Source organism: Schistocerca serialis, chromosome 7 (genome assembly GCF_023864345.2).
Source record: "Schistocerca serialis cubense isolate TAMUIC-IGC-003099 chromosome 7, iqSchSeri2.2, whole genome shotgun sequence".
Classification (NCBI taxonomy): Eukaryota; Metazoa; Arthropoda; class Insecta; order Orthoptera; family Acrididae; genus Schistocerca; species Schistocerca serialis.
Window position 1 is genome coordinate 91703829 of NC_064644.1, and position 27407 is coordinate 91731235.

General features: G+C 44.3%; 1 protein-coding gene across 1 annotated transcript in view; it reads left to right on the forward strand.

The window, feature by feature from the left end:
* LOC126412906 (uncharacterized) overlaps window positions 1–27407 on the forward strand; it is a 660163-nt gene that overhangs the window by 370592 nt on the left and 262164 nt on the right. The window lies entirely within an intron of this gene.

Consider the following 27407-nt stretch of genomic DNA (forward strand, 5'->3'; position numbering starts at 1 on the left):
TGTGCCACAAACTTCTATTCTCCCCAATCCTATTCAATACCTCCTCATTAGTTACGTGATCTACCCACCTAATCTTCAACATTCTTCTGTAGCACCACATTTCGAAAGCTTCTATTCTCTTCCTGTCCAAACTATTTATTGTCCATGTTTCACTTCCATACATGGCTACACTCCATACAGATACTTTCAGAAACGACTTCCTGACTCTTAAATCTATACTCGATGTTAACAAATTTCTCTTCTTCAGAAACGCTTTCCTTGCCATTGCCAGTCTACATTTTATATCCTCTCTACTTCGACCTTCATCAATTATTTTACTCCAAAATAGCAAAACTCCTTAACTACTTTAAGTGTCTCATTTCCTAATCTAATTCCCTCAGCATCACCCGATTTAATTCGACTACATTCCATTATCCTCGTTTTACTTTTGTTGATGTTCATCTTATATCCTCCTTTCAAGACACTGTCCATTCCGTTCAACTGCTCTTCCAAGTCCTTTGCTGTCTCTGACAGAATTACAATGTCATCGGCGAACCTCAAAGTTTTTATTTCTTCTCCATGGATTGTAGTACCTACTCCAAATTTTTCTTTTGTTTCCTTTACTGCTTGCTCAATATACAGATTGAATAACATCGGGGAGAGGCTACAACCCTGTTTCACTCCCTTCCCAACCACCGCTTTCCTTTCATGCCCCTCGACTCTTATAACCGCCACCTGGTTTCTGTACAAATTGTAAATAGCCTTTCGCTCCCTGTATTTTACCCCCGCCACTTTCAGAATTTGAAAGAGAGTATTCCAGTCAACATTGTCGAAAGCTTTCTCCAAGTCTACAAATGCTAGAAACGTAGGTTTGCCTTTCCTTAATCTTTCTTCTAAGATAAGTCGTAAGGTCAGTATTGCCTCACGAGTTCCAACATTTCTACGGAATCCAAACTAATCTTCCCCGATGTCGGCTTCTACTAGTTTTTCTTTTCGTCTGTAAATAATTCGCGTTAGTATTTTGCAGATGTGGCTTATTAAACTGATAGTTCGGTAATTTTCACATCTGTCAACACCTGCTTTCTTTGGGATTGGAATTATTATATTCTTCTTGGTATTTAGCCTGTTCGTATATCTTGCTCACCAGAAGGTAGGGTTTTGTCAGGACTGGCTCTCCCAAGGCCGTCAGTAGTTCTAATGGAATGTTGTCTACCCCTGGGGCCTTGTTTCGACTCAGGTCTTTCAGTGCTCTGTCAAACTCTTCACGCAGTATCGTATCTCCCATTTCATCTTCATCTACATCCTCTTCCATTTCCATAATATTTTCCTCAAGTACATCGCCCTTGTATAGACCCTCTATATACTCCTTCCACCTTTCTGCTTTCCCCTCTTTGCTTAGAACTGGGTTTCCATCTGAGCTCTTGATATGCATACAAGTGGCTCTCTTTTCTCCAAAGGTCTCTTTAATTTTCCTGTAGGCTGTATGTATCTTACGCCTAGGGAGATAAGCCACTACATACTTACATTTGTCCTCTAGCCATCCCTGCTTAGCCATTTTGCACTTCCTGTCGATCTCATTTTTGAGACGTTTGTATTCCTTTTTGCCTGCATCATTTACCGCATTTTTATATTTTCTCCTTTCATCAACTAAATTCAATATTTCTTCTGTTACCCAAGGATTTCTACTAGCCCTCGTCTTTTTACCTACTTGATCCTCTGCTGCCTTCACTACTTCATCCCTCAGTTACCCATTCGTCGTCTACCGTATTTCTTTCCCCCATTCCTGTTAATTGTTCCCTTATGGTCTCCCTGAAACTCTGTACAACCTCTGGTTTAGTCAGTTTATCCAGGTCCCATCTCCTTAAATTCCCACCTTTTTGCAATTTATTTAGTTTTAATCTACAGTTCATAACCAATAGATTGTGGTCAGAGTCCACATCCGCCCCTGCAAATGTCCTACAATTTAAAACCTGGTTCCTAAATCTCTGTCTTACCATTATATAATCTATCTGATACCTTTTAGTATCTCCATGATTCTTCCATGTATACAACCTTCTTTTATGATTCTTGAACCAAGTGTTAGCTATGATTAAGTTATGCTCTGTGCAAAATTCTACCAGACGGCTTCCTCTTTCGTTTCTTACCCCAATCCATATTCACCTACTATGCTTCCTTCTCTCCGTTTTCCTACTGTCGAATTCCAGTCACCCATGACAATTAAATTTTCGTCTCCTTTCACTACCTGAATAATTTCTTTTATCTCATCATACATTTCTTCAATTTCTTCGTCATCTGCAGAGCTAGTTGGCATATAAACTTGTACTACTGTACCTATTCGTGCCTATCTTGGCCACTATAATACGTTCACTATGCTGTTTGTAGTAGCTTACTCGCCCTCCTATTTTTTTATTCATTATTAAACCTACTCCTGCATTACCCCTATTTGATTTTGTATTTATAACCCTGTATTCACCTGACCAGAAGTCTTGTTCCTCCTGCTACCGAACTTGACTAATTCCCACTATATCTAATTTAACCTATCCATTTCCCTTTTTAAATTTTCTTTTTTAAATTTTCTAACCTACCTGCCCGACTAAGGGAACTGACATTCCACGCTCCGATGTGTAGAATGCCATTTTACATTCATATAAAACTTATTTTTTGATGTTTTTCTGCGTTTCGGGGAAGATGGTCCAGATCTCTGACTTCTTGTGGTGTTGGACATAAATCGACTTCTTCCTCGACGATGTCGACTTTGTCGTTGATTTGCGTCTCTTCTGTTAGAGAGTGAAGGCATGAAAGCCCCTTGCAATCGCTGCATATAGCGAAGCTCTCTAGGGGCGCTTTGTTGCAGAAACAAGCTGCTTGGCGCGTCTTCTTGTACTTGCAGGAAACTGTTTTGTGCAGTTCCATGGGCCGATGACGATTGGCTGATTGCAACTGGGATCACGCCGTTTTTTGTGGTCTTCCATCCCCATTACGGTGGATCAAAGGTATTGCTCCTCCATATCTGAACCTGCAGGTAGACCCTGAGGGAGCGCTCGGCGAGCGACGGCTTCGGTGGGAAGCAAATATTATTTTTCGATAAAGCTCTCTGGAATAGCTGCAGACGAATTCCATTCAAAGCTTCGGAGCTGCCACCCGTTTGTAGACAGGCAATGAACTTGACTCCTGCCTCGGTGACCTTATCGGGAGTAGCGAAAGAATGAACGAATACAGGGGAGATGTGCTTATAAATTTGCGTGTTTGTGAATTTGATTTTGCGTTCCCGAGAAAATGTAGCGGTGGTGCGACAGCCAATAAAGGCGTGAAGAAAGAACAAATGATTTTTGGCTTCTTCTGAGAGCTAAGAGCCGGCCGGGGTGGCCATGCGGTTCTAGGCGCTACAGTCTGGAACCGCGCGACAGCTACGGTCGCAGGTTCGAATCCTGCCTCGGGCATGGATGTGTGTGATGTCCTTAGGTTAGTTAGGTTTAAGTAGTTCTAAGTTCTAGAGGACTGATGACCACAGCAGTTGAGTGCCATAATGCTCAGAGCCATTTGAACCATTTATTTTGAGAGTTAAGAACTGGTTGGTTGGTTGGTTTGGGGAAGGAGACCAGACAGCGTGGTCATCGGTCTCATCGGATTAGGGAAGGATGGGGAAAGAAGTCGGCCGTGCCCTTTCAGAGGAACCATCCCTGCATTTGCCTGGAGTGATTTATGGAAATCACGGAAAACCTAAATCAGGGTGGCCGGACGCGGGATTGAACCGTCGTCCTTCCGAATGCGAGTCCAGTGTCTAACCACTGCGCCACCTCGCTCGGTAGTTAAGAACTAAGGGGTGCTGTAAACGGATATGTCTTGGTTGCGTTTTCCAGGTTGCATAAGGTGCATATTGATGACGGGTTCTCCCTGCTCATTACTGACAGCTATACGGTCAGTCAGCAAGACCAACAAACTTGTATCTTCCTCGACAATGAAGGCGTTGCCTCTCTGCCTCGACTTTTACACAGTTGTGCCAATAATCAAGGGGTCCACGTCCTCTTTGTTCTGCTTGACCTGATCTACAACTACATCTACATCATACTCCGCAAGCCACCTAATGGTGTGTGGCGGAGGGTACTTTCGTTACCACTATCTGATCCCTCCAACCAGGTTCCACACGCGAATACGCGAATACTGTGTGGGAAGAATGATTGTCTTTAAGCCTCTGTATTGGGTCTAATTTATCGAATTTTCTCCTCGTGGTCAATATGCAAGGTGTATGTGGGGGGAGGGGGGGGGGGGGGAAGTAATATGTTGTCCGACTCCTCCCGAAAAGTCCTGTCCCGAAATTTCAATAGTAAATCTGTCCATGATGCACAACTTCTCCCGTGTAACGTTTGCCAGTGGAGTTTGTTCAGAATCTCCGTTACGCTCTCTCGCCAGCTAAACAATCCCGACACGAAACTCGCCGCTCTTCGTTGAATCTTCTCTGTCTCTATCAGCCCTACCGGATACGGATCCCAGATAGATGAACAATACTCAATAATCGTGCGAACAAGCGCCTTACAAGCCACTTCTTTCACGGATGAGTTATATGTCCTTAAGATTCTTACGATGAATCTGAGTCTGGTTTCTGCTTTTCTCGCCATCTATTCCACTTAAGGTCGCTCTGGATAGTTACTCCTAGACATTTTGCGGCAGACGCTGTCTCCAGCTGTTTGTTATCAATAGTGTAGCTGTACAGTAGTGGATTTCTTTTCCTATGTACGCGCAATATGTTACATTTATTTACGTTCAGGACCAACTGCCAGAGCCTGCACCAATCATCAGTTCTCTGCAGATCGTTCTGCAAATTCTTACTATCTTCTGGCGTTTCTGCTTTGGTTGCTTTGGTATAGAAAACTGCAACATCTGCGAATAGACTTAACGATCACCCCACGCTTTTTACTAGATCGTTTATCTACACTCCTGGAAATGGAAAAAAGAACACATTGACACCGGTGTGTCAGACCCACCATACTTGCTCCGGACACTGCGAGAGGGCTGTACAAGCAATGATCACACGCACGGCACAGCGGACACACCAGGAACCGCGGTGTTGGCCGTCGAATGGCGCTAGCTGCGCAGCATTTGTGCACCGCCGCCGTCAGTGTCAGCCAGTTTGCTGTGGCATACGGAGCTCCATCGCAGTCTTTAACACTGGTAGCATGCCGCGACAGCGTGGACGTGAACCCTATGTGCAGTTGACGGACTTTGAGCGAGGGCGTATAGTGGGCATGCGGGAGGCCGGGTGGACGTACCGCCGAATTGCTCAACACGTGGGGCGTGAGGTCTCCACAGTACATCGATGTTGTCGCCAGTGGTCGGCGGAAGGTGCACGTGCCCGTCGACCTGGGACCGGACCGCAGCGACGCACGGATGCACGCCAAGACCGTAGGATCCTACGCAGTGCCGTAGGGGACCGCACCGCCACTTCCCAGCAAATTAGGGACACTGTTGCTCCTGGGGTATCGGCGAGGACCATTCGCAACCGTCTCCATGAAGCTGGGCTACGGTCCCGCACACCGTTAGGCCGTCTTCCGCTCACGCCCCAACATCGTGCAGCCCGCCTCCAGTGGTGTCGCGACAGGCGTGAATGGAGGGACGAATGGAGACGTGTCGTTGGTGCCAATGATGGTCGTATGCGTGTTTGGCGCCGTGCAGGTGAGCGCCACAATCAGGACTGCATACGACCGAGGCACACAGGGCCAACACCCGGCATCATGGTGTGGGGAGCGATCTCCTACACTGGCCGAACACCACTGGTGATCGTCGAGGGGACACTGAATAGTGCACGGTACATCCAAACCGTCATCGAACCCATCATTCTACCATTCCTAGACCGGCAAGGGAACTTGCTGTTCCAACAGGACGATGCACGTCCGCATGTATCCCGTGCCACCCAACGTGCTCTAGAAGGTGTAAGTCAACTACCCTGGCCAGCAAGATCTCCGGATCTGTCCCCCATTGAGCATGTTTGGGACTGGATGAAGCGTCGTCTCACGCGGTCTGCCCGTCCAGCACGAACGCTGGTCCAACTGAGGCGCCAGGTGGAAATGGCATGGCAAGCCGTTCCACAGGACTACATCCAGCATCTCTACGATCGTCTCCATGGGAGAATAGCAGCCTGCATTGCTGCGAAATGTGGATATACACTGTACTAGTGCCGACATTGTGCATGCTCTGTTGCCTGTGTCTATGTGCCTGTGGTTCTGTCAGTGTGATCATGTGATGTATCTGACCCCAGGAATGTGTCAATAAAGTTTCCCCTTCCTGGGACAATGAATTCACGGTGTTCTTATTTCAATTTCCAGGAGTGTATATTGTAAACAGCAGCGGTCCTATCACACTTCCCTGTGGTACTCCGCGTATTACCTTTGTATCTGTCGATTTTGTTCCGTTAAGAGCGATGTGTTGAGTTCTATCTGCAAGAAAGTCTTCAATCCAATCGTAAGTCTGGTCCTATACTCCGTAAGCTCGTATTTTTCTCCTTAAACGGCAATGCGGGACGGTGTCAAATGCCTCACTGAAATCAGGGAACACGGCATCGACCTGAGCGCCGCTGCCCACTGCGCTGTGGATCTCATGGAGGAACAGAGAGAGCTCAGTTTTGTAGCATCTCTGTTTGCGGAATCCAAGTTGATTTTTATAGAGGAGATGCCTCTCAGCACATTGGGACAAAGACGTTTCTTATTAAGTTTATTTAACAAGAAACGTTCTTTTGGTACAGTTCCTGACATTGTCTCATCAAATAAATCAGGTGCGGATGACACAGTGTGGGCTCTTCAGGCACTTTCAGCAGATTGCAGGAGAGTGTGGTGTCTGTTCTTTTGAACATATCCGAAAGAACAGACACTACGCATTCATGCAATCGATTAGCCTCGATGAGAAATGAATCCACAATATCCAGTGCGGATGCACACTTACGGTCGACTTCCAGCGGAAATCTAAAATTAGCAAGCATGTACGACATGGACGGGGACTGCAGATAGGTGGCGCTAGCTGGAGGTGTGGTACGGCCGAGGTTGCCGAGACAGTCCGCGCAGTTGCGATAAACACTGTGTACGGTTGAAAATTGTTCAAATTGCTCTGAGCACTATGGGACTCAACTGCTGTGGTCATCAGTCCCCTATAACTTAGAACTACTTAAACCTAACTAACCTAAGGACATCACACACATCCATGCCCGAGGCATGGTCGCGGGGTTCCAGACTGTAGAGCCTAGAACCGCTTGGTCACTCCGGCCTGCTGTACGGATGACCCCGTGGTTAGTGCAGCTGCCAATAAACATGAGAACCCGAGTGCGAGCCAAAGTCCGGCACACATTTTCATTCATCGCCGCTGTTTCCGAATAGATTCCCGATGCAGCTGGTATCATCACTTCCTTTCCTTCCCCCCGCCCCCCTCCCCTCCTCCCGTCACTCCATCTTCCCACCTTCAATTTACATAACACGTTCACCAGCTTTTATACTTTTCTCAGCTCCCTCCTCAGGGTATCCATCAAAACCTACGGAGCAACAGAACCCAGAATGTTTTCGAAGTACCTCGCGTACTTTTCAAGGACGGAGGAAAACAGTTTGTTGGTATTCCACAGAAGTCGACGAAACAGGAACCCTCCGATAAGGACAAGGTCAGCGTAGCTTATGATTTTAATACTGCCTGCATTAGACAGTTTAAAGAGGTGTAATTTTCTTGTCTTGCGCAGTGTTACGTCTTCATCAGAAAGAGTTAATTGTTCAAATGGCTCTGAGCACAATGGGACTTAACTTCTGAGGTCATCAGTCCCCTAGACTTAGAACTACGCAAACCTAACTAACCTAAGGACACCACACACATCAATGCCCGAGGCAGGATTGGAACCTGCGACCATAGTTGTCGCGCGGTTCCAGACTGAAGCGCCTAGAACCGCTCGGCCACAACGACCGGCAAAGAGTTAATGGATACGTGGCTAACTCAACGGCGAAATACGACTCGAGCTGTTGTAGTGAATTCAATGGAAAGAGATTCGACAGAAAATTGTGCCAGGACTGTCAGCAACTAGATCACCATTCATCGTGGCTGTGCACTTCATCACTCTTTCGAGCGCTACTCGGTTCTTTCTCAGGAACTGCATTTCCTAAAAGTTTTCAAAAAAAATTTAGTGGAAAGGCTTAGGAGGAATTTAACATTGTAAATACTTTCACGTTTTTATTGGTATATTTTCACACGTGTGGTTAATTTTAAAATTTAGATACTCTTTTTAATCAGAATTTGATGCTCTGTATTTTTGATTCATAACAGTTTCAATATGGAGTAGCCATTTTTGAGTTACAGGAGCATAACTCACTTTTGCACCAAGTTCGTTAAAATTTACAAACTATTGTGACTAAACTGCTGAACCCAGTTTAACTTCTAAGCAGATCATTCATTATACGTGGTATTTTACGCTCTTTCATTTCGGTACTTTGGAAATTCGTGCATGATGCATCGTTATCGAGTTAAAAGTGTGAAGCTAAAAAAAGTAGAAAATTTTCGTGGTTTTTCGGCCCTCAGAAGTTTAGCACATACCAGAAACGGTCGCAGACTCTTAGAACTCTTATCTGAAATGCTTGTCGTAGATTAAAACTTTTTCCAGGTAACTGGGCAACGTCGACGTTTTTCGGGTTAATTTTCGTGTGCTATAACGTAAGCCAGAGGCGTGAAAGAACGATAGGATATTCCTGAGTCTCGCGCAGCACGCATGCGCTGGAGCTTGGTGGTTTCTTAAGCCAATTATAGGCCCTTCCCGGACTTGACAGACCCAAGTGCCTTATATTAAACTTTTCGTCTCAACGTCCCATACAGTACCGTGGTACGCTGTAGATATCGTTTACATACTGTGCGCTTCACAAGCAGCAAACGAAATGGTAATAACAACGTACCTTTCCTCCCCAAAACACCGACAGTAGGAGAACAGTGAGAGTGCAGGGGGCGCTTAATAAAAGACGGCCGGCGTCGCGACGCCCACCTGGTGCCGGCGGCGCGTCTGTCTCCATATTTCATCGGCGCCGGCGGCCCGCATCTGGCGTCGACCTTGGCGATGCGCCGTGGGGCCGAGACGGGAATACAGCGAGCCGGCCGGCACCCAGCCGCGATAACTTTTTCATGCGCGGTTGTGGGTGGAGAGGCGCCGCGGGGAAGAAGAAGAAGAAGAAGAAGAAGAATCAAGTTGGTAGCTCTGCAGATAGCGCGGCCAGCTGGCGAGCCTCCCACGGGACGCATCGACCAGGGCCGCCAACCGCTGCTGCGCCGAAACAAGTTCCCCACGGCACAGCTCTCGGTCCGCACTTCTTACAATCCTCTGCACTCCACCTCGCGCCGCAAATCTCTTCCGTTCGCTCCCCTCGGTTTCCACACCGCTCGAAATATGTCTGATCTGCATTCGAACTTGCTCGGATTCCACAAACATCAACCGTGCAATACCCTACACATATTTTCGTCCCATGACATCACTTAGCCGTGAACCAAGACAATGAGGTAGATATGCAACATTTCTTCACTTTCTAAAAGCCTTTGATGTATTACCATAGATACGCTTACCACCGAAAATAGAAATTTGTTTGGTAAGGAGGACGTAGTATGTTATCTCGGGTGCAGAGCCATTGACAGATGTAGAGATAATTCATGGAACTGTGTTGGGACCCTTGCTGCTTACATTCTATATTAATGACCTTCTAGACTTTATCAGTACTGACCTCAGACTTTTTGCAGATGATATAGTTATCTACAACTAGCTGAAAACCTGGCGCTGCCCGAGTATTTTTTATTCCCATCTTCTATTTGAAAGATAAAAACGAACTGTAATTTTAATGCAATATTGAAGGAATTTCCTTCAAAGTATTCATGAAAACAGCATACACACTTTAATATATATATATATATATATATATATATATATATATATATATATATATATATATATAGAGAGAGAGAGAGAGAGAGAGAGAGAGAGAGAGAGAGAGAGAGAGAGAGAGAGAGTTCAACGTGGTACGATACTGTGAAACACTGAAAACGCTTTGCCGCGCAATTCGAAACAAAAAGCGTGGGGTGTTGCTTCATGACAACTGTATTCTCTTGGTGTGAATCGAAAACTTAGTCAGCAATTTGGTTGGGAGCAGTTCGATCAACCGCCGTTGTTCCTGAACTTGAAGCGTGATTTTGGAGGGTAGCACGTTGATACCGATGACTACGCAAAAGCGGTGTTCGGCATTGGCTTCTTTCTATGAACAGGGCATAGAAAAGTTGGTTTCCCGCTGTGAAACATTTCTGAACGATGGTGGCAATTATGTAGCAAAATACTTAAAGAAAAGCTCTTTCTTGTAAATATAAATTTCGATATGAAAAAATGTTTTTATGAGTTTTTTTCCAAAATGGTACTTTCTTTCCGGAAATATCTCGTATATATAAATACAGGGTGTCTTCCATAAGAGTCACCAAACCCATTTTTTTACTGTTTTGACATATATATGCTGTTTCGTTTTTACAGTGCGTAGCTCGAGATAGACCAAACAAATACTGCTAATCACGGCATTCACAGGACACCCAGTTTTGAGTGAAAATGTCGCTTTTCTCTTGGTACGAATAAAATTATATTTACGTGCCTTTTGGACAACGCGGCCCCATATTAGGGTATTCTGACATTAGTTTTTGTTGTTGTTGTGGTTTTCAGTCCTGAGACTGGTTTGATGCAGCTCTCCATGCTACTCTATCCTGTGCAAGGTTCTTCATCTCCCAGTACTTACTGCAACCTACATCCTTCTGAATCTGTTTAGTGTATTCATCTCTTGGTCTCCCTCTACGGTTTTTAGGCCTCCACGCTGCCCTACAATGCTAAATTTGTGATCCATTGATGCCTCAAAATATGCGCTACCAACCGGTCCCTTCTTCTTGTCAAGCTGTGCCACAAACTCCTATTTTCCCCTATTCTATTCAATACCTCCTCATTAGTTACGTGATCTACCCACCTAATCTTCAGCATTATTCTGTAGCACCACATTTCTCTTCTTGTCCAAACTATTTATCGTACACGTTTCACTTCCATACATGGCTACACTCCATACAAATACTCTCAGAAACGACTTCCTCACACTTAAATCTACACTCGATGTTAACAAATTTTTCTTCTTCAGAAACGCTTTCCTTGCCATTGCCAGTCTACATTTTATATCCTCTCTACTTCTACCATCATCAGTTATTTTGCTTCTAAAATAGCAAAACTCCTTTACTACTTTAAGTGTCTCATTTCCTAATCTACCTTCCGCAGCATCACCCGGCTTAATTCGACTACATTCCATGATCCTCGTTATGCTTTTGTTGATGTTCATCTTACATCCTCCTTTCAAGACACTGTCCATTCCGTTCAACTGCTCTTCCAAGTCCTTTGCTGTCTCTGAGAGAATTACAGTGTCATCGGCGAACCTCAAAGATTTTATTTCTTCTCCATGGATTTTAATTCCTACTCCGAATTTTTCTTTTGTTTCCTTTACTGCTTGCTCAATATACAGATTGAATAACATCGGGGGAGGCTACAACCCTGTCTCACTCCCTTGCCGATATGAATTATCAGGGACAGCAAAACTGCAGCAGTGACAGCACTGCCCTCGCCCACTCTGACTTCCACTCATCCAGCAGCGCTGCCCAGTAGCTGTTGGAGTATTGGCTTATTCACCGCCCCGTCTCTCTCTCTCTCTCTCTCTCTCTCTCTCTCTCTCTCTCTCTCTCTCTCCCTCTTCTCTTTCTCTCTCTCTCTCCCTTTTCCTGTTAGTTCATACTGATAAAACGAACACCACACGAGACGAATTTGGCACCACTCTATCGAATGGACATCTAGATCTACATCTACATCTACATGGATACTCTGCAAATCACCCCCTTCTAACAGCCATGTACCGCAAGTCTCTAGAGGAACGGAAGGTTACAAATGATTGGAAAAGAGCACAGGTAGTCCCAGTCTTTAAGAAGGGTCGTCGAGCAGATGCGCAAAACTATAGCCATATATCTCTGACGTCGATCTGTTGTAGAATTTTAGAACATGTTTTTTGCTCGCGTATCATGTCGTTTCTGGAAACCCAGGATATACTCTGTAGGAATCAACATGGATTCCGGAAACAGCGATCGTGTGAGACCCAACTCGCTTTATTTGTTGATGAGACCCAGAAAATATTAGATACAGGCTCCCAGGTAGATGCTATTTTCCTTGACTTCCGGAAGGCGTTCGATACAGTTCCACACTATCACCTGATAAAGAAAGTAACAGCCTACGGAATATCAGACCAGCTTTGTGGCTGGATTGAAGAGTATTTAGCAAACAGAACACAGCATGTTGTTCTCAATGGAGAGACGTCTACAGACGTTAAAGTAGCCTCTGGCGTGCCACAGGGGAGTGTTATGAGATCATTTCTTTTCACAATATATATAAATGATCTAGTAGATAGTGTCGGAAGTTCCATGCGGCTTTTCGCGGATGATGCAGCATTAGAAAATTGTAGCGAAATGCAGGAAGATCTGCAGCGGATAGGAAATTGGTGCAGGGTATGGCAACTTACCCTTAACATAGACAAATGTAATGTAGTGCGAATACACAGAAAGAAGGATCCTTTATTGTATGATTATATGATAGCGGAACAAACAATGGTAGCAGTTACTTCTGTAAAATATCTGGGAGTATACGTGCGGAACGATTTGAAGTGGAATGATCATATAAAATTAATTGTTGGTAAGCGGGTAACAGGTTGAGATTCATTGGGAGAGTCCTTAGAAAATGTAGTCCATCAACAGAGGAGGTGGCTTACAAAACACTCGTTCGACCTATACTTGAGTATCGCTCATCAGTGTAGGATCCGTATCAGATCGGGTTGACGGAGGAGATAGAGAAGATCCAAAGAAGAGCGGCGCGTTTCGTCAATGGGTTATTTGGTAAGCGTGATAGCGTGACGGAGATGTTTAGCAAACTCAAGTGGCAGACTCTGCAAGAGAGGCGCTCTGCATCGCGGTGTAGCTTGCTGTCCAGGTTTCGATAGGGTGCGTTTCTGGATTAGGCATCGAATATATTGCTTCCCCCTACTTATACCTCCCGAAGAGATCACGAATGTAAAATTAGAGAGATTCGAGCGCGCACGGAGGCTTTCCGGCAATCGTTCTTTCCGCGAACCATACGCGACTGGAACAGAAAAGGGAGGTGATGACAGTGGCACGTAAAGTGCCCTCCACCACACACCGTTGGGTGGCTTGCGGAGTATAAATGTAGATGTAGATTATATATACAGAATCATCCACACGTAAGCTTCGCTTAGGAGCACACACACGTCGTGGCAATGGGTTCATCGAACCACCTTCACGATTCTCTATCATTCCAACCACGTACAGCGCGTGGAAAGAACGAACACCTTTATGTTTCCGTACGAGCTCTGATTTCCCTTATTTTATCGTGGTGATCGTTTCTTCCTTCTAGATCGGTGTCAACAAAATATTTTCACATTCGAAGGAGAAAGTTGTTGATTGGAATCTCGTGAGAAGATTCCGTGCCGGCCGCGGTGGTCTAGCGGTTCTGGCGCTGCAGTCCGGAACCGCGGGACTGCTACGGTCGCAGGTTCGAATCCTGCCTCGGGCATGGGTGTGTGTGATGTCCTTAGGTTAGTTAGGTTTAAGTAGTTCTAAGTTCTAGGGGACTTATGACCTAAGATGTTGAGTCCCATAGTGCTCAGAGCCATTTGAACCATTTAGAAGATTCCGTCGCAACAAAAACGCCTTCCTTTTAATGATGTCCAGCCCAAATCATGTATCATTTCTGTGACACTCTCTCCCATATTTCGCGATAATACAAAACGTGCTGCCCTTCTTTGAACTTTTTCGATGTACTCCGTCAGTCCAATCTGGTAAGGATCCCACACCGCGCAACAGTATTCTAAAAGAGGGCGGACAAAAGTAGTGCAGACAGTCTCCTGAGAAGATCTGGTTCAAATGGCTCCGAGCACTATGGGACTTAATATCAGAGGTCATCAGTTCCCTAGAACTTAGTAGATCTGTTACATTTTCTAAGTGTCCTCCCAATAAAACGCAGTCTTTGGTTAGCCTTCCTCACAACATTGTGTTCCTTCCAATTTAAGTTGTTCATAATTGTAATACCTTGATATTTAGTTGAATTTACGGCGTTTAGATTAGACTGATTTATCGTGTAACCGAAGTTTAACGAATTCCTTTTACCGCTCATGTGGATGACCTCACACTATTCGTTACTCAGGGTCGACTGTCAATTTTCGCACCATTCAGATATATTTTCTAAATAGTTTTGCAATTTGTTTTGATCTTCTGATGATTTTGTTAGTCGATAAACAACAGAGTCCTCTGCAAACAACCTAGGACGGCTGCTCAGATTGTCTCCTAAATCGTTTATGTAGATAAGGAACAGCAAAGGGACTATAACACTACCTTGGGGAACGCCATAAATCACTTCTGTTTTACTCGATGACTTTCCGTCAGTTACTACGAACTGTGACCTCTGTGACAGGAAATAACAAATCCATTCACATAACTTGGACGATATTCTGTAAGCACGCAATTTCATTGCAATCCGCTTGGGTGGTACAGTGTCAAAAGCCTTCCAGAAATCAAGAAATACGGAATAGATCTGAAATCCCTTGTCAATAGCGCTCAACACTTCATGTGAGTAAAGAGCTAGTTGTGTTTCACAGGAACGATGTTTTCTAAACCCATGTTGACTGTGCGTCAAGAGACAGTTTTCTTCGAGCTAATTCATAATGTTCGAACACAATATATGTTCTAAAATCCTTCTACATATCGACGTTAACGATATAGGCCTGTAATTTAGTGGATTACTCCTACTACTTTTCTTGAATATTGGTGTGACCTGTGCAACTTTCCAGTCTTTGGATACGGATCTTTCGTCGAGCGAACGGTTGTATATGATTGTTAAGTATGGTTCAAAATGGTTCAAATGGCTCTGAGCACTATGGGACTTAACATAAGTGGTCATCAGTCCGCTAGAACTTAGAACTACTTAAACCTAACTAACCTAAGGACGTCACAAACATCCATGCCCGAGGCAGGATTCGAACCTGCGACCGTAGCAGTCACGCGGTTCCGGACTGCGCGCCTAGAACCGCTAGACCACCGCGGCCGGCTGTTAAGTATGGTGCTAATGCATCAGCATACTCCGAAAGGAACCTAACTGGTATACAGTCTGGACCGGAAGACTTGCTTTTATTAAGTGATTTAAGTTGCTTCACAACTCCTAGGATATTTACTTCTACGTTACTCGTGTTCGCAGCTGTTCTCGATTCGAATTCTGGAATATACTCCTACTACTTTTCTTGAATATTGGTGTGACCTGTACAACTTTCCAGTCTTTGGGTACGGATCTTTCGTTGAGCGAACGGTTGTATATGATTGTTAAGTATGGTGCTAATGCATCAGCATACTCCGCAAGGAACCTAACTGGTATACAGTCTGGACCGGAAGACTTGCTTTTATTAAGTGATTTAAGTTGCTTCACAACTCCTATGATATTCACTTCTACGTTACTCACGTTGGCAGCCGTTCTCGATTCGAATTCTGGAATATTTACTTCGTCTTCTTTTGTGAAGGCTTTTCGGAAGGCTGTGTTTAGTAATTGTGCTTTGGCAGCACTATCTTCGATAGTATCTTCATCGCTATCGCGCAGAGAAGGCATTGATTGTTTCTTGCCGCTAACATACTTCACATGCGACCGGAATCTCTTTGGATTTTCTGCCAGGTGCGGGACGAAGTTGCGTTGTGGAAACTGTTATAAGCATCTCGCATTGAAGTCCGCGCTAAATTTCGAGCTTCTGTAAAAGATCGCTAATCTTGGGGATTTTTCGTCTTCTTATATATATAAAATTCCGCTTTAAAATTCGTTTTATTCCTAAAGGGAAATAAACCTACGCTATTCATCGGTACTGGGCGACCGACGAACGACGTCATGAGCAGTATTAGTTTGGGCTGACTGAGATGCACGCCGCAAAAAAGAGATCGACACACAGAAGAACGAGAGGACTTTTGTAATGGGTTGTGGCAGCCACACACAATTGGCAGCATTGCGAAAGAGGGATTTTCATCTGTAAACAATCTCGCCATTTAATAATCATGGATCGGTGGAACGGTCGACAGCGGTCTTCTGTCATTAACATTTTTTACAAAAACAATGATAGTTTGTAGAGTTCGCAGAGTAAGTTGCGACGTTTTTCAGCTTAGGGCTGTACGGTCAGCCTCCCTAGAAACACGCAATAAAAAATTAGATTAAAGTTTTTGAAGACACTGGATCTGCTCTAAAAAAGAAACCGACAAGATTACCGAAAACTGCTCGTACCCCACAGGCGTCGAAGCTGTACGTGTTTCAGTCTTACGGAGCCCACGACGTTTCGGTTTATAAGCAAGCAGCGACGGGCAGACTGTCTCGAGAGAGTGTTCTCCATTCCGATTTAAAATTTCATCCGTACAAGATGCGGATCGTGTAAAAACTGAGGAAAAACGACTGCCAGTTGCGACTAGAATTCTGTCAGCAAATTGTGGCGAACGTAAGGAGGACAGTGGATTTCAGGACGAGCTGTGGATGTCAAATGCGGCTCACTTTCAACTCACAGTTTCAGTAAACTAGCAGAACTACCGTTAATGCGCACGCACCAACCCTAATGAAGGTCATGGACGCACTTGACATGCCAGCAATGTGACGATATGGTATGCACTTGCATGACACGAGGTCATCGCACCTTACTTTTTCGAAAATGAAGAGCAGCTCACAGTGATACGTCGGATCGCAGTCTTTTGTTGCGCCTGCAGTAAACATTATTCCACTACTTCAAGAAACCTGGTTTCAAAAATCTGGTGCGACATCGTAAAGGGTAACGCAATTAGTGGCAGTTGTACGACAATTGTTCGGTTACCGTACCATCTCAAAATTCGGTGAAATTTCCTGGCCCCCAGGATCATCAGATCTGTCCGTCTGTGAGTTCTTCTTGTGGGTTTCCTGAAGAGTCTGATCTATCTCACTTGACCAAGAACACTGAATGAAGTGAAACAAAGAAATCGAGAAGAAAGTCGTGGTATTCCAACTAAAATGTTGCAGCACTCAAGGAGCAACCTCAAGAACACATTCGAAGAACGCGTACGTAAAGGAGAACATGACGTAATTTTCAAAAACCGATAATTTGGGTTACTGTCTCTTAAAAGGGAAGTTGTAGTGGTTCAACTGCTGCCAATAAAAAAAAATGTTGGGTTTTTCTACTTTTACTGCGTGTTTCAAAGACCCCATTTTTCTGTGACATCCTACTGTAAGCAAATTGGGTAGTACAATACCCAAATCGAAAGACGAAGTCTACAAATTACACAGTTCGCTATAATATTGACTGACCTCAAAACTCGTTATAAACAATATTTTTAGTTTCACCTCCTTGAGATAGGATGAATAAATTCTTCGGTGAGTCTATCCTTGAGCAAGTGACATAAAGTTGTCCGTGGGAGGATCCTGGTGATGTCAAATCCACTGCCCCTGTGACTGGTTAATCGTAACCTAAAACGAAATTGTCACTGGAAATTGCAGTCTCTTGAATTTAAAGAGGAGATTCGTCAGAGATTAAGCAGTATTCCTGAAATGTAAACTGTTTCACTCCCTCCGTTTGCTGTCAAGCTGAGCTACTTCAATTAGATCGCCCAGCGTATTCCTAGCACACAGCTTAGTGCTGTTGCAAAACGTTGATGGATCGAAGTTCCGTAATAAATTAACAGGTGATCCCTCTGAGTAAAAGGGGATGTGGTGGCCAACCAACGGGAGCAATTTTAGTAGTATAAAATATTATTTGCACCAAGAAGATTAGAATAAAAGGCAGATGGCGTTATCTATGGCGAACATAGACGTCAATCAAAGTCGGTCAGCCCTCTTGGTGAATGTTAGAAGCATGTTTCTCCGTTAAAGTCCAGCGTTAAACCCACTCTCTTAGCGGTAATGCGGTGAATTGACAGTCAGTTCCGTGCATATACTTTCAGACAATATACTTTCGTGGATGAATACTCATCATGAGACAGTTGTAAACTTACGATATTGCAATGCCTGTGTTTCTCAGAAATACGATGCAATGTTCCTTCGGAGACGCATGCATTGCAACGCAACTCTGGAAAACACAGGAACCGCAATATCGTATTTATCCGCCGACGCCAGGCAAGAGGCTTTCAGTCAAAATGTGTACGAGTGCAGGACGCAGGCAAATAGTTGACGACATGTGGAAGTTGGGGCCTGGACGTGAGTCGCGTTCGGATAGTCTAATGGTAAGGCCACCGCTCGCCATACGCGGCAAATCTTGGTTCGAGTTCCGGTGCGGCACAAATTTTCACTGTCGTCATTCGATTATGCAGCTGATGGTTTGCCATATTTACAACTGCGAATACATTTCACGCCAGTTGTCACTCGTCGAGCATGGTGCGCATCGCAGCAAAACTGCCGGATATTTTATTCCCGTTTTAAGTGAAACAGAAGAGCAGAAATACAATATCCCTTCACTAACACTTACCAGCAACACTTGCAACGTACGTCCTCAATTATTTTCTGAATGCATTCCAATCTCTGTCCACCGCTGCAGTTTTTGCCCTCTACAGCTCCCTCTAGTACCATGGAAGTCATCCCCTGATGCCTTAACAGATTTCCTGTCATCCTGACCCTTCTCCTTGTCAGTGTTTTTCACATTTTCCTTTCCTCAGTGATTCTGCGGAGAACCTCCTCATTCCGTACCTTATCAGTCCACCTAATTTTCACCGTTTTTCTGTACCACCACATCTCAAATAGTTCGATTCTCTTCTTTTCTGTTCTTCCTGCAATCCATGTCTCACTGCCATGCAATACTGTACTCCAAACGTAGATTCTCAGAAAGTTGTTCCTGAAATTAAGGTCTACATTTGTTACTACTAAATGCCCTTTTTGCCCTTGCTCCGCCCGTCATGAGTTATTTTGCTTCCTAGGTAGCAGAATTCCTTAACTTCATCTACTTAGTGATCACCATTTCTGATGTTAAGTTTCTAGCTGTTCTCATATTGGCTGGTTCTCATTACTTTCGTCTTTCTTCTACTTACTCTCAGTCCATATTCTGCACTCATTAGACTGTTAATTTCATTCAAGACATCTTGTAATTCTTCTTCACTTTCACTAAGTATAGTAACGTCGTCAGCGAATCTTATTATTGATATCCTTTCACCTTGAATTTTAATTCCCCTCTTGAATCTTCCTTTCATTTCCGACACTGCTTCTTCGATGTACAGATTGAACTACCTTACACTCTTTTTAATCTGAGCATTTCATTTTTGGTCTTCCACTCGTGTGATACCCTCTTGGCTCTCGTACATATTTTACCCGTCTTTCCCTGTAGGTTACCCCTATCTTTTCAAAATTTCGAACGTATTGCTCCACTGTACGCGTTTTCCAGGTCGGCAAATCCTATGAAAGTATCTCGATTTGCCGCGCGGGGTAGCAGCGCGGTCTGAGGGGCCTTGTCACGGTCCGCGCGGCTCCCTCCGTTGGAGGTTCGAGTCCTCCCTCGGGCATGGGTGTGTGTGTTGTCCTTAGAGTGTTAGTTTAAGTTAGATTAAGTAGTAAGCTTAGGGACCGATGACCTCAGCAGTTTGGTCCCATAAGACCTTGCCACAAATTTCGAAATTTCCGTGTCTCGATTTTTCATTACTCTTGCTTCCATTATCAACCGCAATGTCGGGATTGTTCACTCATGATTTTAAGTGAAACCAGTATGTGGAAGCAACGGAATGAAAATAGTCGATGCAGTCCGGAACACTGATTTCTGAGCACGGTTACTAGATTGTTTAGCCGGCCGCGGTGGTCTCGCGGTTCTAGGCGCGCAGTCCGGAACCGCGCGACTGCTACGGTCGCAGGTTCGAATCCTGCCTCGGGCATGGATGTGTGTGATGTCCTTAGGTTAGTTAGGTTTAAGTAGTTCTAAGTTCTAGGGGACTGATGACCACAGCTGTTAAGTCCCATAGTGCTCAGAGCCATTTGAACCCTTTTGAACTAGATTGTTTAGGCATTGTTAAGTAATCATTATTGGCTGCACTGAGCTATCACCTGTCATCACTGTTATTGCCGTTTCCAATTTTGCATTTTATTGAGTATCAATAAGTAGCTATTAGTTCAGTTATTTGGCCATGTTTATGAACAGGCGTTTTCTTAATACTGAACTTTGTCTCTGGATCAGAATGCTGAAACTCTAAATAGTGTGGGAATGGAAGAAATCACATTATTGTATAGAAAGTGATAAGTTAAACTGAGTGTGATACACAGTCTGTGCGCCGGCCGAAGTGGCAGTGCGGTTAAAGGCGCTGCAGTCTGGAACCGCAAGACCGCTACGGTCGCAGGTTCGAATCCTGCCTCGGGCATGGATGTTTGTGATGTCCTTAGGTTAGTTAGGTTTAACTAGTTCTAAGTTCTAGGGGACTAATGACCTCAGCAGTTGAGTCCCATAGTGCTCAGAGCCATTTGAACCACAGTCTGTGCGACAGTTAAATTCTGTCACATCCGCGAGCCAATCTGAGTAGCCGCCCCACGGCTCTGTCACGGCCAGCACGCGTTGCCAGAGCTGTGTGGACCTCGGCCACAATAGGTAAGAGGTTGCTCCGTGACCTCTTCGGCACTGTTGTCTTATCGGGCGGTCTTATTCCCTGCCGAGCGGCGAACACGACCACCAGCAAGGCTTGCGCAACAGATTCACCAAGAAAAGAACAGACTGCTGCAACTAGTCACGGACATCCAGAGGCGACCGATTCAGGATCGCCCTTTCCTGACAGGATACTTAACAGGATCACCACTCAATTGGAATACCTCAGCATCATACCCCACCCAGAACGGTTTGGTTTCCAGGCAAAGTTGTCCGCAGAACTCAGCTCATCCGGGTCATTGAATTTATCCAGTATAAATATATCAAGCTGTACCCTCGGCACGAATTCTTTACAGACGAATGGAAAAACTAGTAGAAGCCGACCTCGGGGAAGGTCAGTTTGGATTCCGTAGAAATACTGGATCACGTGAGGCAATACTGACCTTACGACTTATCTTAGAAGAAAGATTAAGGAAAGGCAAATGTACGTTTCTAGCATTTGTAGACTTTGACAATATTGACTGGAATACTCTCTTTCAAATTCTAAAGGTGGCAGGGGTAAAATACAGGGAGCGAAAGGCTATTTACAATTTGTACAGAAACCAGATGGTAGTTATGAGAGTCGAGGGACATGAAAGGGAAGCAGTGGTTGGGAAGGGAGTAAGACTGGGTTGTAGCCTCTCCCCGATGTTATTCAATCTGTATATTGAGCAAGCAGTAAAGGAAACAAAAGAAAAATTCGGAGTAGGTATTAAAATCCATGGAGAAGAAATAAAAACTTTGAGGTTCACCGATGACATTGTAATTCTGTCAGAGACACCAGAGACTTGGAAGAGCAGTTGAACGGAATGGACAGTGTCTTGAAAGGAGGATATAAGATGAACATCAACAAAAGCAAAACGAGGATAATGGAATGTAGTCGATTTAAATCGAGTGATGCTGAGGGAATTAGATTAGGAAATGAGACATTTAAAGTAGTAAAGGAGTTTTGCTATTTGTGGAGCAAAATAAATGATGATGGTCGAAGTAGAGAGGATATAAAATATAGACTGGCAATGGCAAGGAAAGCGTTTCTGAAGAAGAGAAATTTGTTAACATCGAGTATAGATTTAAGTGTCAGGAAGTCGTTTCTGAAAGTATTTGTATGGAGTGTAGCCATGTATGGAAGTGAAACGTGGACGATAAATAGTTTGGACAAGAAGAGAATAGAAGCTTTCGAAATGTGGTGCTACAGAAGAATGCTGAAGATTAGATGGGTAGAACACATAACTAATGAGGAAGTATTGAATAGGATTGGGGAGAAGAGAAGTTTGTGACACAACTTGACCAGAAGAAGGGATCGGTTGATAGGACATGCTCTGAGGCATCAAGGGATCACCAATTTAGTATTGGAGGGCAGCGTGGGGGGTAAAAATCGTAGAGGGAGACCAAGAGATGAATACACTAAGCAGATTCAGAAGAAGGATGTAGGTTGCAGTAGGTACTGGGAGATGAAGGAGCTTGCACAGGATAGAGTAGCATGGAGAGCTGCATCAAACCAGTCTCAGGACTGAAGACCACAACAACACCCTCGACGTCTTCATAGACATGGACAAAGCGTATGATAAAGCTTGGCGCCTTAAGCTGCTGGAGAAGCATCTCACCAATATGCCTATTCAGCACTGTTACGTGAAGATTTTGGATCGACTTGAAACATAGGCTCTTCACAAAAAAGTGGCCATTACCGCAACCAAAACTGCAGCAGTCTTATTTACGAAGAAACGGCCGATACTGGACGTGGACTTAACGATCAACAAAGACAAGATATGCTGGAAGACTCGCACTAAGTACCTTGCTGTTCGTCTTGACAAGGAACTTGTCTTCAAAAAAGTTGTCCGCAGCTAGTGGTCTAGCGGCTAGCATTGCTACCTCTGGATCACGGGGTTCCGGTTTCGATTCCCGGCCGGGTTGGGGATTTTCTCTGCCCGGGGTCTGGGTGTTTGTGTTGTCCTCATCATTTCATCATCATCATCATCCTCCTCCTCATCATCATCATCATCCTCATCATCATCATCATAATCATCATTCGTGACAGTGGCTCGACTGGACTGTGTAAAAAAATTGGACTGTGAAAAATGTGGAACTTCGTACGGCGCTGATGACCGCGCAATTGAGCGCCCCACAAACTGAACATCATTATCAAAACATTTGTTAAGCAGAAGAAAAAGACGACGCTAGAGTTGTTACATACCCTGATGCCAATCTTTCTGAGCGAAGATCTCGACACGGCAACGAAACGGATACTCTTCAAGGCGAAGGAACAGCCCAACCTCCTATATGGCAGTGCCGCGTGGAGGACAACCTGCAGCTCTAATATTAAAGAACTTCAGACTCTCAGAACAAATGCCTTACGCGATCTTTAGGTCACCCTTGGTGGACGAGCACACGAAGGATTCATAGGACACTTCACGATAAATACCTTAGCGAAAAGACACGCGATTACCATCTTCCTGCGGATAGACGCCTTACGACAAATTATCCGGCGACTGGAACACGTAGGCACCATCGTATCACGTCCGTAGCTTGAGTAGAATGTCCCCACGACAACTGATGGACCATTAACACAAGAATTTGCCCTTCGCTGGGTTCTCAAGACGTTTATCTACGTTCAACGTTGGTACAGTTCAGTGTTCAACCCTTTTACATTTACGAGTCCAGAGGTCGGGCCCCCTTGAGTGCCCTACTCCGTCTGAAACTTTCAAATAAAGAGAAAATTTCCTTCTGCTGGCCATCCTACAAGCAGAGAACGCCGACGGCGGTAAGACTTCAATACCATCACGCACACACAAAAAAAAGCGGCGAACAATAATAAACCTCTCATCGACAGCCTGCGCTGTACAGACGCAGTTTAATATTTGTCTTGACTAGGTGACAAGTGGGGCCCATCATTGCTTATGCGCCCGGTATACTGTTTCGAGTCGTGCTTTGATCTTGTGGTGTTTGGGTGTTTTGAATTTTTGGCTCTCTACAAAGCTGTTGTATTTCAATGTTCACTGATTTGGGAGCTTTGAATTAATTTGTTTACTCAAGTTAACAAGGTGAATGTGTTTACTTCAAACGATTGCTCTTCATTATTATCGCACACTGGATGTTTCCGGTCAGGCGTTGCTGTGGCTCACCTTGGTCATAAGGATCCCCTCTCTCTCCATCTTCTACTGTCCCCAATCTCTGCTCGTCCCGCCATCTATCACCTCCTTCCCCTTTCCCTTCCTCTGTGCATCATCTTCTCCCAATCTCTCTCCACCACCTCCTCCACCTTTCTACATCCTTCTTCCGATCCCACTCTTTCTCCATCTCCTCCTCATCCTTTCTGTCCGTCCGTCTCCTCCTTTCCACGTTCTATGTTCAATTCTTCCCACCCCTCCTGTCCATCTCCTCTTCCCCCCCCCCCTCTCTCCGATCTTGAGCCTTCTTTATTGTTATTGCAAATTCAGATTCTGTACTAACAGTCTAATCATAGGCCGATACGCCATAAATACAACTTTCTTGTTTGCTGACAACGTTTTAACGATTTCCCTTTACAAATATTCAAATGTGTGTGAATTCCTAAGGGACCAAACTGCTCAGGTCATCGGTCCCTAGACTTACACACTACTTAAACTAACTTATGCTAAGAACAGCACACACACCCATGCCCGAGGGAGGACTCGAACCTCCGGCGGGATGGGCCGCGCAATCCGTAACATGGCGCCTGAGACCGCGCGGCCACTCCGCACGGCTTCCCCTTTACATATCACATATTTTGTTTGGATGGCTGCGTATTTTATTCGGCCCCCTCATTCAAATTAGTGCTCTATCACACTTCTTGTTGGAGCAGTTTGAAGTTGATTGGTTGGTTTGGGAGAGGGGACCAAACAGCGAGGTCATCGATTCTATCGGATTAGGGGAGGATTTCGGCCGTGCTCTCAAAGGAACCATCCCAGCATTTGTCTGAAGCGATTTAGGGAAATCATGGAAAACATAAATCGGGATGGCCCGACATGTGTTTGAATCGTCGTATTCCCGAATGCGAGTCCAGTGTGCTAACCACTGCCAGTCCATTTAGTGGAACTGCTAATATGCTGGAACTGCTAGCTCTTAATCCAAACCACATGCGAGTATTTTGTTAATGCTGATCTTCTTATGGACAGTGCACGCTAGGCATTTTCTTTTAATTCTGTTCTTGCTGTTCGACTTTCTTTAACAGTTTTGTAAAGATGCTGACCAACCATATAAGTGATGTTATATTGTTTTCAATAACTGTACACCTTGCGGATATCATACGTGGTGGTAACAAAATTGCAATTGAGGTTTCCACTGTCAATTAGGTTTTCGTTTTAAATGTATGTTTTTGTCCTGGTGATAAAAATGGTGGTTTTTTGAATATTGTTGCACCCATCTCTCCCACTACGTCATAATATGCAACGATGATACACATATGAAAACGTATTAATTAAAAAGATTAAAAAAATTAATGAATGACTACAAATATTTGTTGAGAAACAAAATAATCCCTACAAATGACAGTACATGCTTAAAAAGAAAGTCATTAAGTCATCAAATAATTTAAAAACTGCGTCTTACACGCTTTCTGTTAACGTCACCTCAGTTTTTACTGTAATAGAATCATCGGTTCTGGGTGCAAACCAGCTGGAAGAGAGAGTCAGAGCTTCAATAAATTTAAACAATAAAGTAATAATTCATGTCTTTGAACGTGAGCTTCTAAAACAAATGAAAAATCTATACTTAATGCCAGAAGTACGAAAAATTCACATTTAAGTAAATAAATAAGTTTTGAAAATACTTCATTTTTAGAAGTTTGCTTCTTCTACGCGTATCCTTGAAATGGCATACGTTATTTGTCTCTAAAAAAATTGGCAACTCTATTCGTGGTTAATTTGTAACTGAAAAGCTGAAAAATAATGTAAATTAAATCACTCAAACCCACAGACTGACTGGAAACACTCATACAACTGAGACTTGTGTCAGTCGATTGTGTCTCATCGACTGAAACCACACAAATCCGGAGAGTGAGTGAATATATTGATATAGCTGACGTGGCCACAGTGTCCTGGCTTCATTCTGTCACTTAATTCGGCTGAAAAACAAAAAAACAAAAAAAAAAACAAAAAAAAACAATCGACTGGCCAATCCGTTGCTAAAACCATTCGTTTTTCCCATCGATAAATCACTGTGACGGTCGTGACTGCTGCTACGTGACGATACTTACTGATAACTGCTGGGACACCCATGGAAATAGGAGCTGATCGGTAAGCACCTCGTGTATGGGTTCTTCAGTGGTATGGAAAGCGGGAACGCGATGCTACGCTCACCTGTTGCCTCAGCGACTGCGACCACTTCGGAGTTCAGAGTAGTTCTGCGTCTGTAGACGGTCGCCAACGAATAACCGGATCCTTTCGTGTTAGTACTTGTGAAAGTATTTTCACAGACAAAGATAATTCTGGTAACACAACCGAATAAATCATAATTAGATTATTGCTCTGTGCCGGCCGGTGTGGCCGAGCGGTTCTAGGCGCTTCAGTCTGGAACCGCGCGACCGCTGCGGTCGCAGGTTCGAATCCTGCCTTGGGCATGGATGTGTGTGATGTCCTTAGGTTAGTTAGGTTTAAGTAGTTCTAAGTTCTACGGGGCCTGATGACCTCAGATGTTAAGTCCCATAGTGCTCAGAGCCATTTGAACCATTTGAACCATTGCTCTGTAACGAGCCACGGGAGATCCGAGATCACTTGTACGAAAAGACTCAGAAAATGTCCACGAACAACCTCCAAAATTTAGTCGATGGAGTTGTGGTTCATCCTGTATACTTTTCCTGTTTTCTGTGTAGAACTAGCTGTTCAAGAAATGATGCGCTCAGAGTCATGGTCTTTTTAGCTAAATATTAGGCGCAGGGTATTCCAATTGCGAACACTGTGAAGGATGTTTTGTCTTCTAGCATCTGAGTCCTAGTCCATAACCGGGATTATGAACAGTCTCTTATTTAACTATGGAGAAATACGTACCAGACGTTTGCTTATGTATACAGGGTCTTTCCGTAAGAGCGTCAAAAATTTAACAGGACATATAGGATGCTTCACTGAACAATTTGAGGTAGGGAACCTGGGGTAGGAGAAGCGAGCTTAAGGAGATAATAGGAATAACATCACAGTACTGTGTATTTTTTTATTTACGTTAGTTACAGTTAGCTGCAAATACGATCACTGACACAATGAACGTACCATTTGAACTCTACATTACAAAATGTTCTGAAACTGACGGCCATCAATCTCAACGCAAGCATGACATCGGCGAACAAGATTCTGGCGTACTCTGACAAATGTCCCTGTTGTGTTTCGAATGACATCACAGGCAGCTACAATTCTGGCAGCTAATTCCATCTTCGTATCCACTGGGGTCTCACACGCAAGCGACTTTACATATCCCCATAGGAAATAATCAAGGGGACTCAGGTCAGGTGACATCGCAGGCCATGGAAGAGGACTTCCCCTTCCAATCAATTGACTAGGAAATACTTCCTAGTATCAGGCTCGTCCTCCTCGTTTCCTTGCAGTAAGTAAATAATGTATATGTAAACGAACAGCACAGTACGTGTATACTTGTACGCACGTTAGTTGTACATAAGCTGGAAAACAGTAATGGCAGACAAAGCGATAGACAAATGACTTCCATATCTCCTTAAGCTGGCTTCTACGACCCCAGGTTCCCTACCTCATATTGTTCAGAGTAGCACGCCCTATGTTCTGT